The sequence below is a fragment of the Rhinopithecus roxellana genome, chromosome 21 (genome assembly GCF_007565055.1).
Source record: "Rhinopithecus roxellana isolate Shanxi Qingling chromosome 21, ASM756505v1, whole genome shotgun sequence".
In the NCBI taxonomy this organism is placed as follows: domain Eukaryota; kingdom Metazoa; phylum Chordata; class Mammalia; order Primates; family Cercopithecidae; genus Rhinopithecus; species Rhinopithecus roxellana.
This window is the reverse complement of record NC_044569.1, coordinates 69,830,875-69,844,021: the sequence shown is the minus strand read 5'-3', so window position 1 is coordinate 69,844,021 and position 13,147 is coordinate 69,830,875.

The following is a 13,147-nucleotide window of genomic DNA, read 5'->3' as shown; positions in this document are numbered from 1 at the left end:
TTTTGTTGTGTCTCTGCCAGGCTTTGGTATCAGGATGATGTTGGCCTCATAAAATGAGTTAGGGAGGATTGCCTCTTTTTCAATTGATTGGAATAGTTTCAGAAGGAATGGTACCAGCTCCTCCTTGTACCTCTGGTAGAATTCAGCTGTGAATCCATCTGGTCCCAGACTTTTTTGGTTGGTAGGCTATTAATTATTGCCTCAATTTCAGAGCCTGCTATTGGTCTATTCAGGGATTCAACTTCTTCCTGGTTTAGTCTTGGAAGAGTGTAAGTGTCCAGGAAATTATCCATTTCTTCTAGATTTTCTAGTTGATTTGCGTAGAGGTGTTTATAGTATTCTCTGATGGTAGTTTGTATTTCTGAGGGGTCGGTGGTGATATCCCCTTTATCATTTTTTATTGCGTCTATTTGATTCTTCTCTCTTTTCTTCTTTATTAGTCTTGCTAGCGGTCTGTGAATTATGTTGATTTTTTCAAAAAACCAACTCCTGGATTCATTGAGTTTTTGGAGGGTTTTTAGTGTCTGTATCTCCTTCAGTTCTGCTCTGATCTTAGTTATTTCTTGCCTTCTGCTAGCTTTTGAATGTGTTTGCTCTTGCTTCTCCAGTTCTTTTAATTGTGATGTTAGAGTGTCAATTTTAGATCTTTCCTGCTTTCTCTTGTGGGCATTTAGTGCTATAAATTTCCCTCTACACACTGCTTTAAATGTGTCCCAGAGATTCTGGTATGTTGTATCTTTGTTCTCGTTGGTTTCAAAGAACATCTTTATTTCTGCCTTCATTTCGTTATGTACCCAGTAGTCATTCAGGAGCAGGTTGTTCAGTTTCCATGTAGTTGAGCGGTTTTGATTGAGTTTCTTAGTCCTGAGTTCTAGTTTGATTGCACTGTGGTCTGAGAGACAGTTTGTTATAATTTCTGTTCTTTTACATTTGCTAAGGAGTGCTTTACTTCCAATTATGCGGTCAATTTTGGAATAAGTGCAATGTGGTGCTGAGAAGAATGTATATTCTGTTGATTTGGGGTGGAGAGTTCTATAGATGTCTATTAGGTCCGCTTGGTGCAGAAATGAGTTCAATTCCTGGATATCCTTGTTAACTTTCTGTCTCGTTGATCTGTCTAATGTTGACAGTGGAGTGTTGAAGTCTCCCATTATTATTGTATGGGAGTCTAAGTCTTTTTGTAAGTCTCTAAGGACTTGCTTTATGAATGTGGATGCTCCTGTATTGGGTGCATATATATTTAGGATAGCTAGCTCTTCCTGTTGAATTGATCCCTTTACCATTATGTAATGGCCTTCTTTGTCTCTTTTGATCTTTGATGGTTTAAAGTCTGTTTTATTAGAGACTAGGATTGCAACCCCTGCTTTTTTTTTGTTCTCCATTTGCTTGGTAGATCTTCTCCCATCCCTTTATTTTGAGCCTATGTATGTCTCTGCATGTGAGATGGGTCTCCTGAATATAGCAGACTGATGGGTCTTGACTCTTTATCCAGTTTGCCAGTCTGTGTCTTTTAATTGGAGCATCTAGTCCGTTAACATTTAAGGTTAATATTGCTATGTGTGAACTTGATCCTGCCATTATGATATTAACTGGTTATTTTGCTCGTTAGTTGATGCAGTTTCTTCCTAGCCTTGATGGTCTTTACATTTTGGCATGTTTTTGCAATGGCTGGTACTGGTTGTTCCTTTCCATGTGTAGGGCTTCCTTCAGGGTCTCTTGTAAGGCAGGCCTGGTGGTGACAAAATCTATAAGCATTTGCTTATCTATAAAGGATTTTATTTCTCCTTCACTGATGAAACTTAGTTTGGCTGGATATGAAATTCTGGGTTTAAAATTCTTTTCTTTAAGAATGTTGAATATTGGCCCCCACTCTCTTCTGGCTTGTAGAGTTTCTGCCGAGAGATCTGCTGTTAGTCTGATGGGCTTCCCTTTGTGGGTAACCCGACCTTTTTCTCTGGCTGCCCTTAAGATTTTTTCCTTCATTTCAACTTTGGTGAATCTGGCAATTATGTGTCTTGGAGTTGCTCTTCTGGAGGAGTATCTTTGTGGTGTTCTCTGTATTTCCTGAATTTGAATGTTGGCCTGCCCTACTAGGTTGGGGAAGTTCTCCTGGATGATATCCTGAAGAGTGTTTTCCAACTTGGTTCCATTTTCCCCCTCACTTTCAGCCACCCCAATCAGATGTAGATTTGGTCTTTTTACATAATCCCATACTTCTTGCAGGCTTTGTTCATTTCTTTTTCTTCTTTTTTCTTTTGGTTTCTCTTCTTGCTTCATTTCATTCATTTGATCCTCAATTGCTGATACTCTTTCTTCCAGTTGATCAGGTCGGTTACTGAAGCTTGTGGATTTGTCACGTATTTCTCACGTCATGGTTTTCATCTCTGTCATTTCATTTATGTCCTCTGCATTAATTATTCTAGCTGTCAATTTTTCCACTCTTTTTTCAAGATTTTTAGTTTCTTTGCGCTGGGTACGTAATTCCTCCTTTAGCTCTGAGAAGTTTGATGGACTGAAGCCTTCTTCTCTCATCTCGTCAAAGTCATTCTCTGATCAGCTTTGATCCGTTGCTGGCGATGGGCTGCGCTCCTTTGCAGGGGGAGATGCGCTCTTATTTTTTGAATTTCCAGCTTTTCTGCCCTGCTTCTTCCCCATCTTTGTGGTTTTATCTGCCTCTGGTCTTTGATGATGGTGATGTACTGATTGGGTTTTGGTATAGGTGTTCTTCCTGTTTGATAGTTTTCCTTCTAATAGTCAGGACCCTCAGCTATAGGTCTGTTGGAGATTGCTTGAGGTCCACTCCAGACCCTGTTTGCCTGGGTATCAGCAGCAGAGGTTGCAGAAGATAGAATATTGCTGAACAGTGAGTGTACCTGTCTGATTCTTACTTTGGAAGCTTCCTCTCAGGGGTGTACTCCACCCTGTGAGGTGTGGGGTGTCAGACTGCCCCTAGTGGGGGATGTCTCCCAGTTAGGCTACTCAGGGTCAGAGACCCACTTGAGCAGGCAGTCTGTCCGTTCTCAGATCTCAACCTCCATGTTGGGAGATCCACTGCTCTCTTCAAAGCTGTCAGACAGAGTCGGTCGGGTCTGCACAGGCCTCTGCTGCTTCCCCTGTTGTTTTTTAGCTATGCCCTGTCCCCAGAGGTGGAGTCTACAGAGACGGGCAGGTTTCCTTGAGCTGCTGTGAGCTCCACCCAGTCCGAGCTTCCCAGCGGCTTTGTTTACCTACTTAAGCCTCAGCTATGGCGGCCGCCCCTCCCCCAGCCTCGCTGCTGCCCTTTCGGTTAGATCACAGACTGCTGTGCTAGCAATGAGGGAGGCTCCGTGGCCGTGGGACCCTCCCGGCCAGGTGTGGGTATAATCTCCTGGTGTGCCCGTTTGCTTAAAGCGCAGTATTGGGGTGGGAATTACCTGATTTTCCAGGTGTTGTGTGTCTCAGTTCGCCTGGCTAGGAAAAGGGATTCCCTTCCCCCTTGCGCTTCCCAGGTGAGGCAGTGCCTCGCCCTGCTTCAGCTCTCACTGGTCAGGCTGCAGCAGCTGACCAGCACCGATTGTCCGGCACTCCCCAGTGAGATGACCCCAGTACCTCAGTTGAAACTGCAGAAATCACCGGTCTTCTGTGTCGCTCACTCTGGGAGTTGGAGACTGGAGCTGTTCCTATTCGGTCATCTTGCTCCGCCCCTTTTACCAAGATGTTTTAATGTGTTAGTCATCAAAATGATACTTAGAGGTAGTCCAATATATAAAATCATTTTACACTGGACACAATTTATGGACAAAATGGTATTTTGTTTACAGTAAAATAAAAAATTATATAGGCACACAGTTGTGATCATTAATTATAAGATATTGACAATATTTGAGGCTCGAAAGCTTAAGGCATTTAAGGAGTAAGAAAGAGAGAAGTCAGATAATGTGTGCATGTGAGTTTGGGACATAGATAGGGAGCAAACGAAGAGAGTATAACTCCTCCTTCCAAACTGCTGTCCTATTGAGCTCATGTTGATATAATGTAACCTAATTTAAGAGCATATGTGTGAATGGATAGGTGAAGCGTGATTAAAAGTTAAAGGACAATGCGGTTATTAGGAAAGGAAAGTAATAACATTTTGTAATATTCACTAAGCCAAAGAAAGCACATTACTCTCCTTCTTAGGATTGGTTGATAGACTTGAAAAGAACTTGCAAAGCTGAAGGGCAGGACTCACAGTGCAATTTAAATTCTTTGTGATTAACAATTTCTCTAACTTTATTGACCTTTGGAACAATAATCATGGCTTTCTCTCCAAGGGAAGTTCTTTCTATTTGTCTAATACATCTCTCTCAATAGGCTAGAGGAGCTGAGCACCTATTATTGAAACTTATCTATAACTGAAGAATGCAGGGATTGGAAAGATTAAAGGAAGTAGCTTCTGTTTCTAAATTCATTTCAGGGGGAGTGAAATCAGAACTAATGTGTTTCTTTACCTCACAAAGCGCACTGAATAAGCAGAATAAAAATGGAATTAAAAAATTTTTTTCATAAGGCCCAAGATCATTGCTGTATTTATTCACTTTATATGCATACATGTTTCCAAGGCTTTTACCTTTCTGCCTCTCTCCAATTGTATTGTCTCAAAACTCAAGCACTTTCATCACTCCCCTAGCTTAACCTCTGCTGAAACAATAAACTAAACTCAGGAAACTGCCTTGGCACATGCTGTTTTATTTGGTGTTCCTGAAGGTCATAAGCATTCCGCGCTCTCCTTAACCGATTAGACAGATCATATGCACAATTAATCTCCCCTAATCCCTCCCCTCAGTTAGACCATAGGAGAAAATGCACACACAATAAGGATACTGCTTTTGTACATCTGAGGCTTCTTTCATCTGAGGATCTCAAAGTCCTTGTTACACATGTCAAAAGCTCCCTATCACTCTTTCAAAATGGGTATTACAAGATTAATTTGCAGAAGGGCAAAGGCAGGCACAGAAATGTTAAGAGACTTTCCAAAGAATGTATACTCAGGATAGACAGAAATAGCATTCTCAAGTTTGGGGTGTCTATGCCCTAAGGGGATAGAGGACATTTCAATACACAGGATGCTTATCTTTTAGAAAATGAGGTCTCACTACACAGAAAATGAATTTCTTTATGTTATCATAGGTCATGGGGTTGAATAAAAGACCTTAGACTTGAGGCTTTGCTTTTCTTTTCCTCTTAGTCTCGTGGGATTTGGCGTGAGGACAGTAAGTGAGGCTGCTTCCGCTGTCTCGAAGGTGTGTGTATGTGGGGAGTGACACTGAATGAGAATAGCTTTCAGTTTTATTCAGAGGACTAAACAGTCAAGTGTCAGGCAGCCAAGTTTGTGTTTGTTTTAGTTGTTTAACAAACTGTTTTGAGTACTACTTTATTAAGCCTAATAAAAATTGGAAGCTAACATAAATAAAGGTGGCATTGACATAAAAAACAGAGGATCCTGTAAGACTCTTTTGAAATTATGTTTGGAACTCAGAACTTATGCTCCCATTGAAACCATATTTAAAAAGTTAGATTCCCAGACAAACCCTTTAAACTTATATCAGTAATGAGGTTGAATTACTATCCTGTCCATTATGGATTAACATTTATACATTATTACGATAATGGTTACTTTACGGAAAATAGCATTTTAATATTGAACTTTTTCAAAACATTATCCTTCACCAAGGATCCACAGTCAAAGGGACTATGATGAAAAAATGAGAACAAGTGATGTTATCTCCTCTTACTCCATACATACTACTTGCAGGAGAAGAACTAAGACAACCCCCCATTCTGAGCCTGTGACTGCAGCATTAGTGGAGGAAGGTAGATCTCCATGCAGCACTATCTTGTATGACTCTAGAATACTCACAGGGAGTATTATCTAAGCCTGAAAAGGCCAGGGTGTGTGAAAAGTTCCCCCATGCTAGAGAGAACCTTGCCACTTAGACTCAAGGATTCACTGGGACAAGAAAGAATTAAGTGCTCACACTTTATTTCCCCACCCAATCCCTCCATTTTCATGAGCAAAGCATAGAAGTGGGTTTTTAATAAATATTAGCTTCTTTCCAGCCCATGTTTCTGTACACGTTGCTTCTCTAGTGTTTAGCACTCAATATTCACCAAGGACTACTATTTTTGCATTCTATCTGGTTAGCTTGTCTAAATACAGCTGGAGCTGGTGCCTGTTCCTAAACTTTAGTTGGAATGTGGGTCCCCGGTACTATGATGAGCTTCTCCAGCCCTCCTTCATGTGACTGTTTTCTCCATTTCAGCTCCTATGCATTCTTTACCAGACTGAGTTGCCTATAATAAGTACAACTTAGCTAGAAACACCTTTTTGAATATTGTGCCCTTGCCCACCTAATTGCTGTCCAGAACAACATCTAGTTGGGCCAATTTATTTTCTCTTTGACATCATTACAGAATCCAAGTCTTCTCAGATTCTAACTTGATCCTTTTCCCTAACAGCCCACATAGATGAAAAATCAGAGCGCTTTATATAATGGAAACTTACCATACCATGCACTGAGATCGCCAGGCTTTGCACATTACACGTCTATGGCATTTTCTGTCTGCCAGGGACTTATAAAATATTCAGGGGGTTAACCTATGTTGTCTTCCAATGGTGGAATGTATGGGCAAGCAGCTGCAGCTTTTTTTCATAAAATAGTGAAGGAAACAGACCAAAAAAGACCAAAACAACAAAACAACACACACACACATATTATCGATCGCATAAGTGTGTAATGACGATTGTGATGAAGAAAAATCGGGAAAAATTAAGGAGATTATATCACTGAAGGATTGACCTGAGGTATCTTCTGGGTTGGAGAACTAATGGAGATGAATGGGCAGTTAAAGCAGGAGTAAATCTGGATGTGCTGCAGTTTATATAACCCATCTCCTGTTGGAAGACATGTGCATTGTTTTTTGTTCCTTGCTATTATAAACAATTCTGAATTGAATAGCTTACATATATCACTTTGCCAAAGTATATAAAGATCTGTATAGTGAAAGTTAACTTGTTAAGTCAAAGGGCATACATGTTTAAAAAAAATTAATAGATATTATCTCAAACCTCACACCTTATAAAGAAAAAGAAGGTCTTGGGAGGCTCTTGATGGCTGGTGAAGAACTTACAGAACCTCAATCTGAATACTGCTTAATTATGAACCAGTTGGCTATACTGTAACTAGATATGGATGTGAAGAGATTTTGCTTGGTTGTTTTTGTTTTTTGTTTTGTTTTGTTTTTTAATCCACATTTGTTTGGCTTTGAGTATTTAGCAAATTTTTCATGGTAATCAGTTCAAAATATGTTCTGTGTGTTCTGATTGTTCTCCTAATATGTGTTGAATACCTGAGACAAAAAAAAAAAAAAAATCTAAGGCCGGGCCCAGTGGCTCATGCCTGTAATCCCAGAACTTTGGGAGGCCAAGACAGGTGGATCATGAGGTCAAGAGATTGAGACCATCCTAGCCAATATGGTGAAACCCCATCTCTACTAGAAATACAAAAATTAGCTGGGCATGGTGGCACATCCCTGTAGTCTCAGCTACGTGAGAGGCTGAGACAGGAGAATTGCTTGAATCTAGGAGGCGGAGGTTGTGGTGAGCTGAGATGGTGCCTCTGCCCTCCAGCCTGAGTGACAAAGAGAGACTCCATCTCAAAAAAATAAAAAATAAAATAATAATTAAAAAATCAATCCCACCCACAGGATTGGTAGACTTGTAAAATCAATTTCACTTACATGAAAAGTGCCCTTATCCAATCTTAATATATTAACTCTTCTTCCCTCCAGGAGTCATTAATTGTAGATATTTTCTGTTACTAAATCTGTAAGAATACTAAGGACTGATTTTTATTCCATTAAAAAATAATTTTTAATTATATAACTAATTATATGAATAACTGCTTTTTTAGTAAAAAAAATCAGATAATACAGAAATAGTATAAAGAAAAAAATGCAAGAGCTAATTTACCTACCTTCTTTTGTCATTACTGTTCTTTATAGGGCTGATATATGGGTTATTCAATGTCAAATCTGAAAATGTCCCTAACATCACTCCCTCCTCTACCCCACTGAAGATTTCAACTGGTTGTATTTTGAGAGCACCTCCTAAACTAGAACTGAAGATGTTGAAGGCATTTGAAAAATCAGAGCACTTGATATAATGGAGTTTATTATTTCACTTTTCTTCTTGGCAGTTTTTTAAAAACTATTACTTTGATTGTTTTCACATTATCATAACCTAATGCAAAACATGTCACAGTCATTACCTGAGTTTCTTATGTATATCATCCATCAGCTCGTCCATCCTCTGTCTAAAAGTCTTATCACCATAAATTACATTTGAAAACCTAAAGTAGATGTTATTCATCCCCATTATTATTGAACAACAGGGGATGCACATGTTTTTTTAAATCAAAATACTCACTCTATATTCACTAATGACTTCCAATATCTTATGGGATATTCAATTGGCAAATTAGTAATAAAGTTTTTCTAAAAGAAATGATGCCCTTAAAAAATAATTTCAACACAAGCCATTTTTGCAGAGGATAAGCATCTCGGAAATGGTCTGATGATCCCTGCACAGCTGGGGGGCGAATCTCTGCCTTTCAGACTATTCATTTTGACTCCTGTGTGTGTTTGGAAATACAGCATTATTATTCTACTCACTGAATTTATAAAAACTGAAGCTTTACAGATCTTTATATTACTTGTAAGTCTTCTCCAATGTTGTTTTCCATCTCTTCTCTTTTCAAGCTCCTTCTTTCCCTCTAGCAAGACCTTGGTGCTACTAAGACTGTAGCATCACCTCCATTGTCATTTGATTTTCATTTTCATCATCATCACTGAAAACAACACCTTATCAAATGGTTCTTCAGTATAGAACAGTGAAATAAATGCTCTAAGGGATTTGTGATCTAGGTAGAAAGTTTAGCATATAACATGTTCACTTGAGGCTTGGAATTCTACTAATATATGTGGAGGAATATTTGTGTAGGACCTCCAAATGTTGTCACCTATATTAAATTTGGAAGACTTTTTCTTAAAACCAATTTATTTCCCTAGCATTAATCTTGTTTATCACACGGCTTATTATTGATGAGAACACTGAAGTATTTCAACTGATATTGATATTTGCTTAATACATGTCCTCAAATGTTGAATATGGTTTCTGTTCAGAATTTGTATGTGTCCTGACTCCATGTGGGACATTAATGCCAAGCTGATTGAATACCAAAAAGACAGTAGAGTGTTGGCCTCAATGGCAACTAGCACTGCTGCCCTTTTGAGATACACTACGTCCATAGGTTTATCATCTACCAAATAAAACCTCTCAATCACTAAGAAAGATTACCAGGCAAATAAACACTGTGTAAAATTTACAACATTGTAATACAGAGAGATTTAAAAACTATATTTATTCTGGTATTCAATATGTCTTTTGATTGGGATAAGTTTTCTTTTCTTTTTCTAATTTCTCTGATTTCTTGGTATGCAATAATCCTGAACACAGGACTTTTAAGTAATTTACCACACATAATCCCCAGGATGAGGAGTATTGATTTTGAACAAATGATTGAACACAAACTATTTTATGAAAAATTTAAGATGATGTTTAAAATTAATTTCGTAGTTACTGGCATTTGTTTTAATTGCTCTATAGTTAAAATTAGCTAAGAAAATATATATTAACTTCACAAAGAAGTTAAACAGTATAAGTAGGAAAACTATTTTGAATAAAAATTACAACAAATCCCACTGTCAAGCCCTTATTTCTTGAGTAATAATCCCGGAGAATGCAATATTCTCCGTTGATTCCTAGTACGTGCAGCGGTAACAATAATCATAGTTACTGTTGGTGTAACCAGACCCTGTTCTCAGAACTTCACATGAAGGAATATGTCTCACTGTCATGGCAATCACATGAGGCAGATTCAAGTATTATTCAATATAAATAAGGAATCCTACCACAGAGTTGTTAGTAATGCACTCAGGATCACGGATGTACCAATACTAAAATGGGATTAAATCTAGGCTTTTATGGCCGGTGGCCGCGCCCGGTGGCTTACGCCTGTAATCCCAGCACTTTGGGAGGCCAAGGCTGGTGGATCACGGGGTCAGGAGATAGAGACCATCTTGGCTACCAAGGTGAAACGCCGTCTCTACTAAATATACAAAAAATTAGCCGTGCGTGGTGTTGGGCGCTTGTAGTTCCAGCTACTCGGAAGGCTGAAGCAGGAGAATGGTGCTCCCGGGGGCGGAGCTTGCAGTGAGCAGAGATCGCGCCACTGCTTTCCAACCTGGGCGACAGAGTGAGAATCTGTCTCAAAAAAAAAAAAAAAAAAAAAAAAAAAAAAAAAAATCTAGGCTTTTAATCACTTTACGCTACTAGCTGTTATGAATACAGGAGCAATGCAATATTAAATGTCCACAGTTTTCACTCCCAGGTCCAAACTCCTATTTTCGATTGAAGTCTATTTTAGGTAAATTACTTATTGCCACATGAAATATAACTTTTTCTAAAAATTATAACATTTAGAGCCTGATTTCATAGAATAGCTATATGTCATCTATTAAGTTTGTTTCAGACAGTGTTCATGAATGTTATTCTTCTCAAGTCAGGCAGTCTTTCAGTCTTCACAAGCGTTATCACTTCTTGGCTGGATATGTCATTTGAACACCTTGAATCTTTCTTTTTTTCAGTTCTAATTTCTCATGATACAAGAGAGAAATCTGAAGCCAGCCTCAGCACAGAGACGGTTGACTTTTGCCAAGTTCTTAAGGCAACTCTCCTATAAGGAATACAGAACTCTGTTGCAGAGACACGTTAGATTGAAACCACCCAATCAGGGCTAATTTTGGAGGCTCACAAAACTCATCCGATGAAATTCAGCAGACAAAGGATTTTAACTGAGTTTTCTTAATTATTCCTGGGGGCGCTGCCTTATGCCTGTAAGTGTTGTGCTTCATTATAAATTAGCCACTGGAAAATTATTTTTTAAAGCATTAGGGTGTGTAGTTACATTGCTAAAAACAATCTTTAGGATTTTTTTAAACTTCCCTGATATTAAAATGAAAACTTTCAGGTGCATATAAAATTTCAAAAGAGTCATTACTTACCAAGTTTACACAAAAGATATTGAACTTGGTAAGAGTTTCAGACTGAATCATAGGCAATTTTTTTGTTTGTTTGTTTGCCTGTTTTTTTTTTATCTTGTTTGCTTGTTTTCTGTAAGTAAAAAGTTGAAAGTTGATAATTTCCTATGGTTTAACCTGATAGGTTAAATGATTCTAAACCAGCAAAAATTAATTATTAGAAGTAGAATTTGAATTATATTTCCAAGTTGGAGCTATATTTTTAACTGTTTCATTAAGTGAATACAGGACTGTTTTCTATTCAGAGCCATCATAGATTTTCATGTAATTGGGAATATATGGCATTTTGTTCTTTGAATATACCTGTAAGATTCTATCTTTGCTCTTTAGATTCCATTATTTCACTAGGATATGTTTAGATCCTGTGACTTAATTTTGCATGGTATACATTTAAATCTTTCCATCTATAGGAGCAAGTCCTCTGTCAGTTAAATTATTAGTTCTTCTATCATATTTGTGATTACTTTTTCTGTTTCATTTGGCTTATTCTCTTTAGGAGCACCAGTTTTCCCAAGATAACCTCCACTGGTATCCTTCTTCTCTGTCATCTTTATTTTTTTCTTTCACCTACCTAACTGTTCTTCTTTTCTGTGATTAGAGTGTCCTCAAGCCTGTCTACACATAATTTATTTGATTTCTGCTATTTCATTTCTGATCATGACTTCTCAATGCACCTTTTCTGTCTGTGCTATGATTATCTGCTTGGATGATGTGCTTGGATTCATCTTTCAAATTAGCCACCCCCCTCATCATGAGCCTATTCTTTTATCATCCCATTATTCAGTACATTTTTTAAGAACAAAGAAATCGCTGTCTACAAATATCTCTTTTCTTGTTTTTGTTATCCCCAATCATTTTAACTGTTTCACAGTATGATTATTTCATAATATTATGTCCAAAAAAATTTTTTTCTACTCTGTGTGGAGGCGGTGGAGAGTTGTAGTCTGGTTCTGGAATGCACTATGGTGAGTTGTCAAGTGTTTTGTTTTTTGTTTTCTTTGTAGAGATGGGGGTCACCCTATATTGCTTAGGTTGTCTTGAACTCCTGGGCTCAAGTGATTCTCCCACCTTAGCCTCCCAATACAGGCTAAGACCATACTTAGTCTCTGAGTCACCAATTTTTAAAATATTTCAATACCCTTAAAATGCTGATTGTGGAGTCTCATCTTGGCTGAGCTGTGGTTAAAATATCATCATAAAAAATGTCTCCTGTTAGTACAGTCCCACGCTTTCCCATAGCTTATCTTCCACTAGGTTTCAGGTACTACTAATCAATATGGGCATGGGAAAGGTAGAGGAATCTATAGGGAAGAGGTTTTCTAAGGGGCAGACTCATGTCTCCCATAATCTACTCATGCCATCAGCCCTTCTCCCTAATTTTCATTACTAAGATTCACTCACAGAGGAATGGCCCTGTGTATGCCTTACCATCTTCCTTTGATTTGGTCTCATCACATGACACATGCAAAGATTTAGATCTGGTGTTGATAAACACCTGTCCCCACTCTCCACTCTACTATCTTTTTGGTGATTTAGGTAAGGCCTGGAAAAAAGTATGGAGGTTTACTCCTACTACTGACTTCTCAAACCACCCAGGTATTTCTGACCTTAAAAAATGCCAAAGTCAATGGAGGAATTAAAATCATTTTTCTTTTCTTCTCAGAAAGTTGGAGATAGTTTAATAGCAATAACTCATACCAAGAAATACAAACTTTCTTAAACTTGGTTTATGTAACATAACAAAAAGCTGTCAACTTCTGTTAAAGGCAAACCTTTCCAGGAAAATTTTATATTCACCTGAAATTAATAACTTCATTTTCATGCTGCAGAGAGATAGCGGATTGGTAACTAGAAACCAGATCTTCCAGATTACAGCATATGTTGCTGAGGCACTGGCAGGCTGGCTGAGAGGGTGACGTCTGTCACAGAAAGGAGCCCAGACTCTCGCTTGGGCTGGACTCTTCTTTTC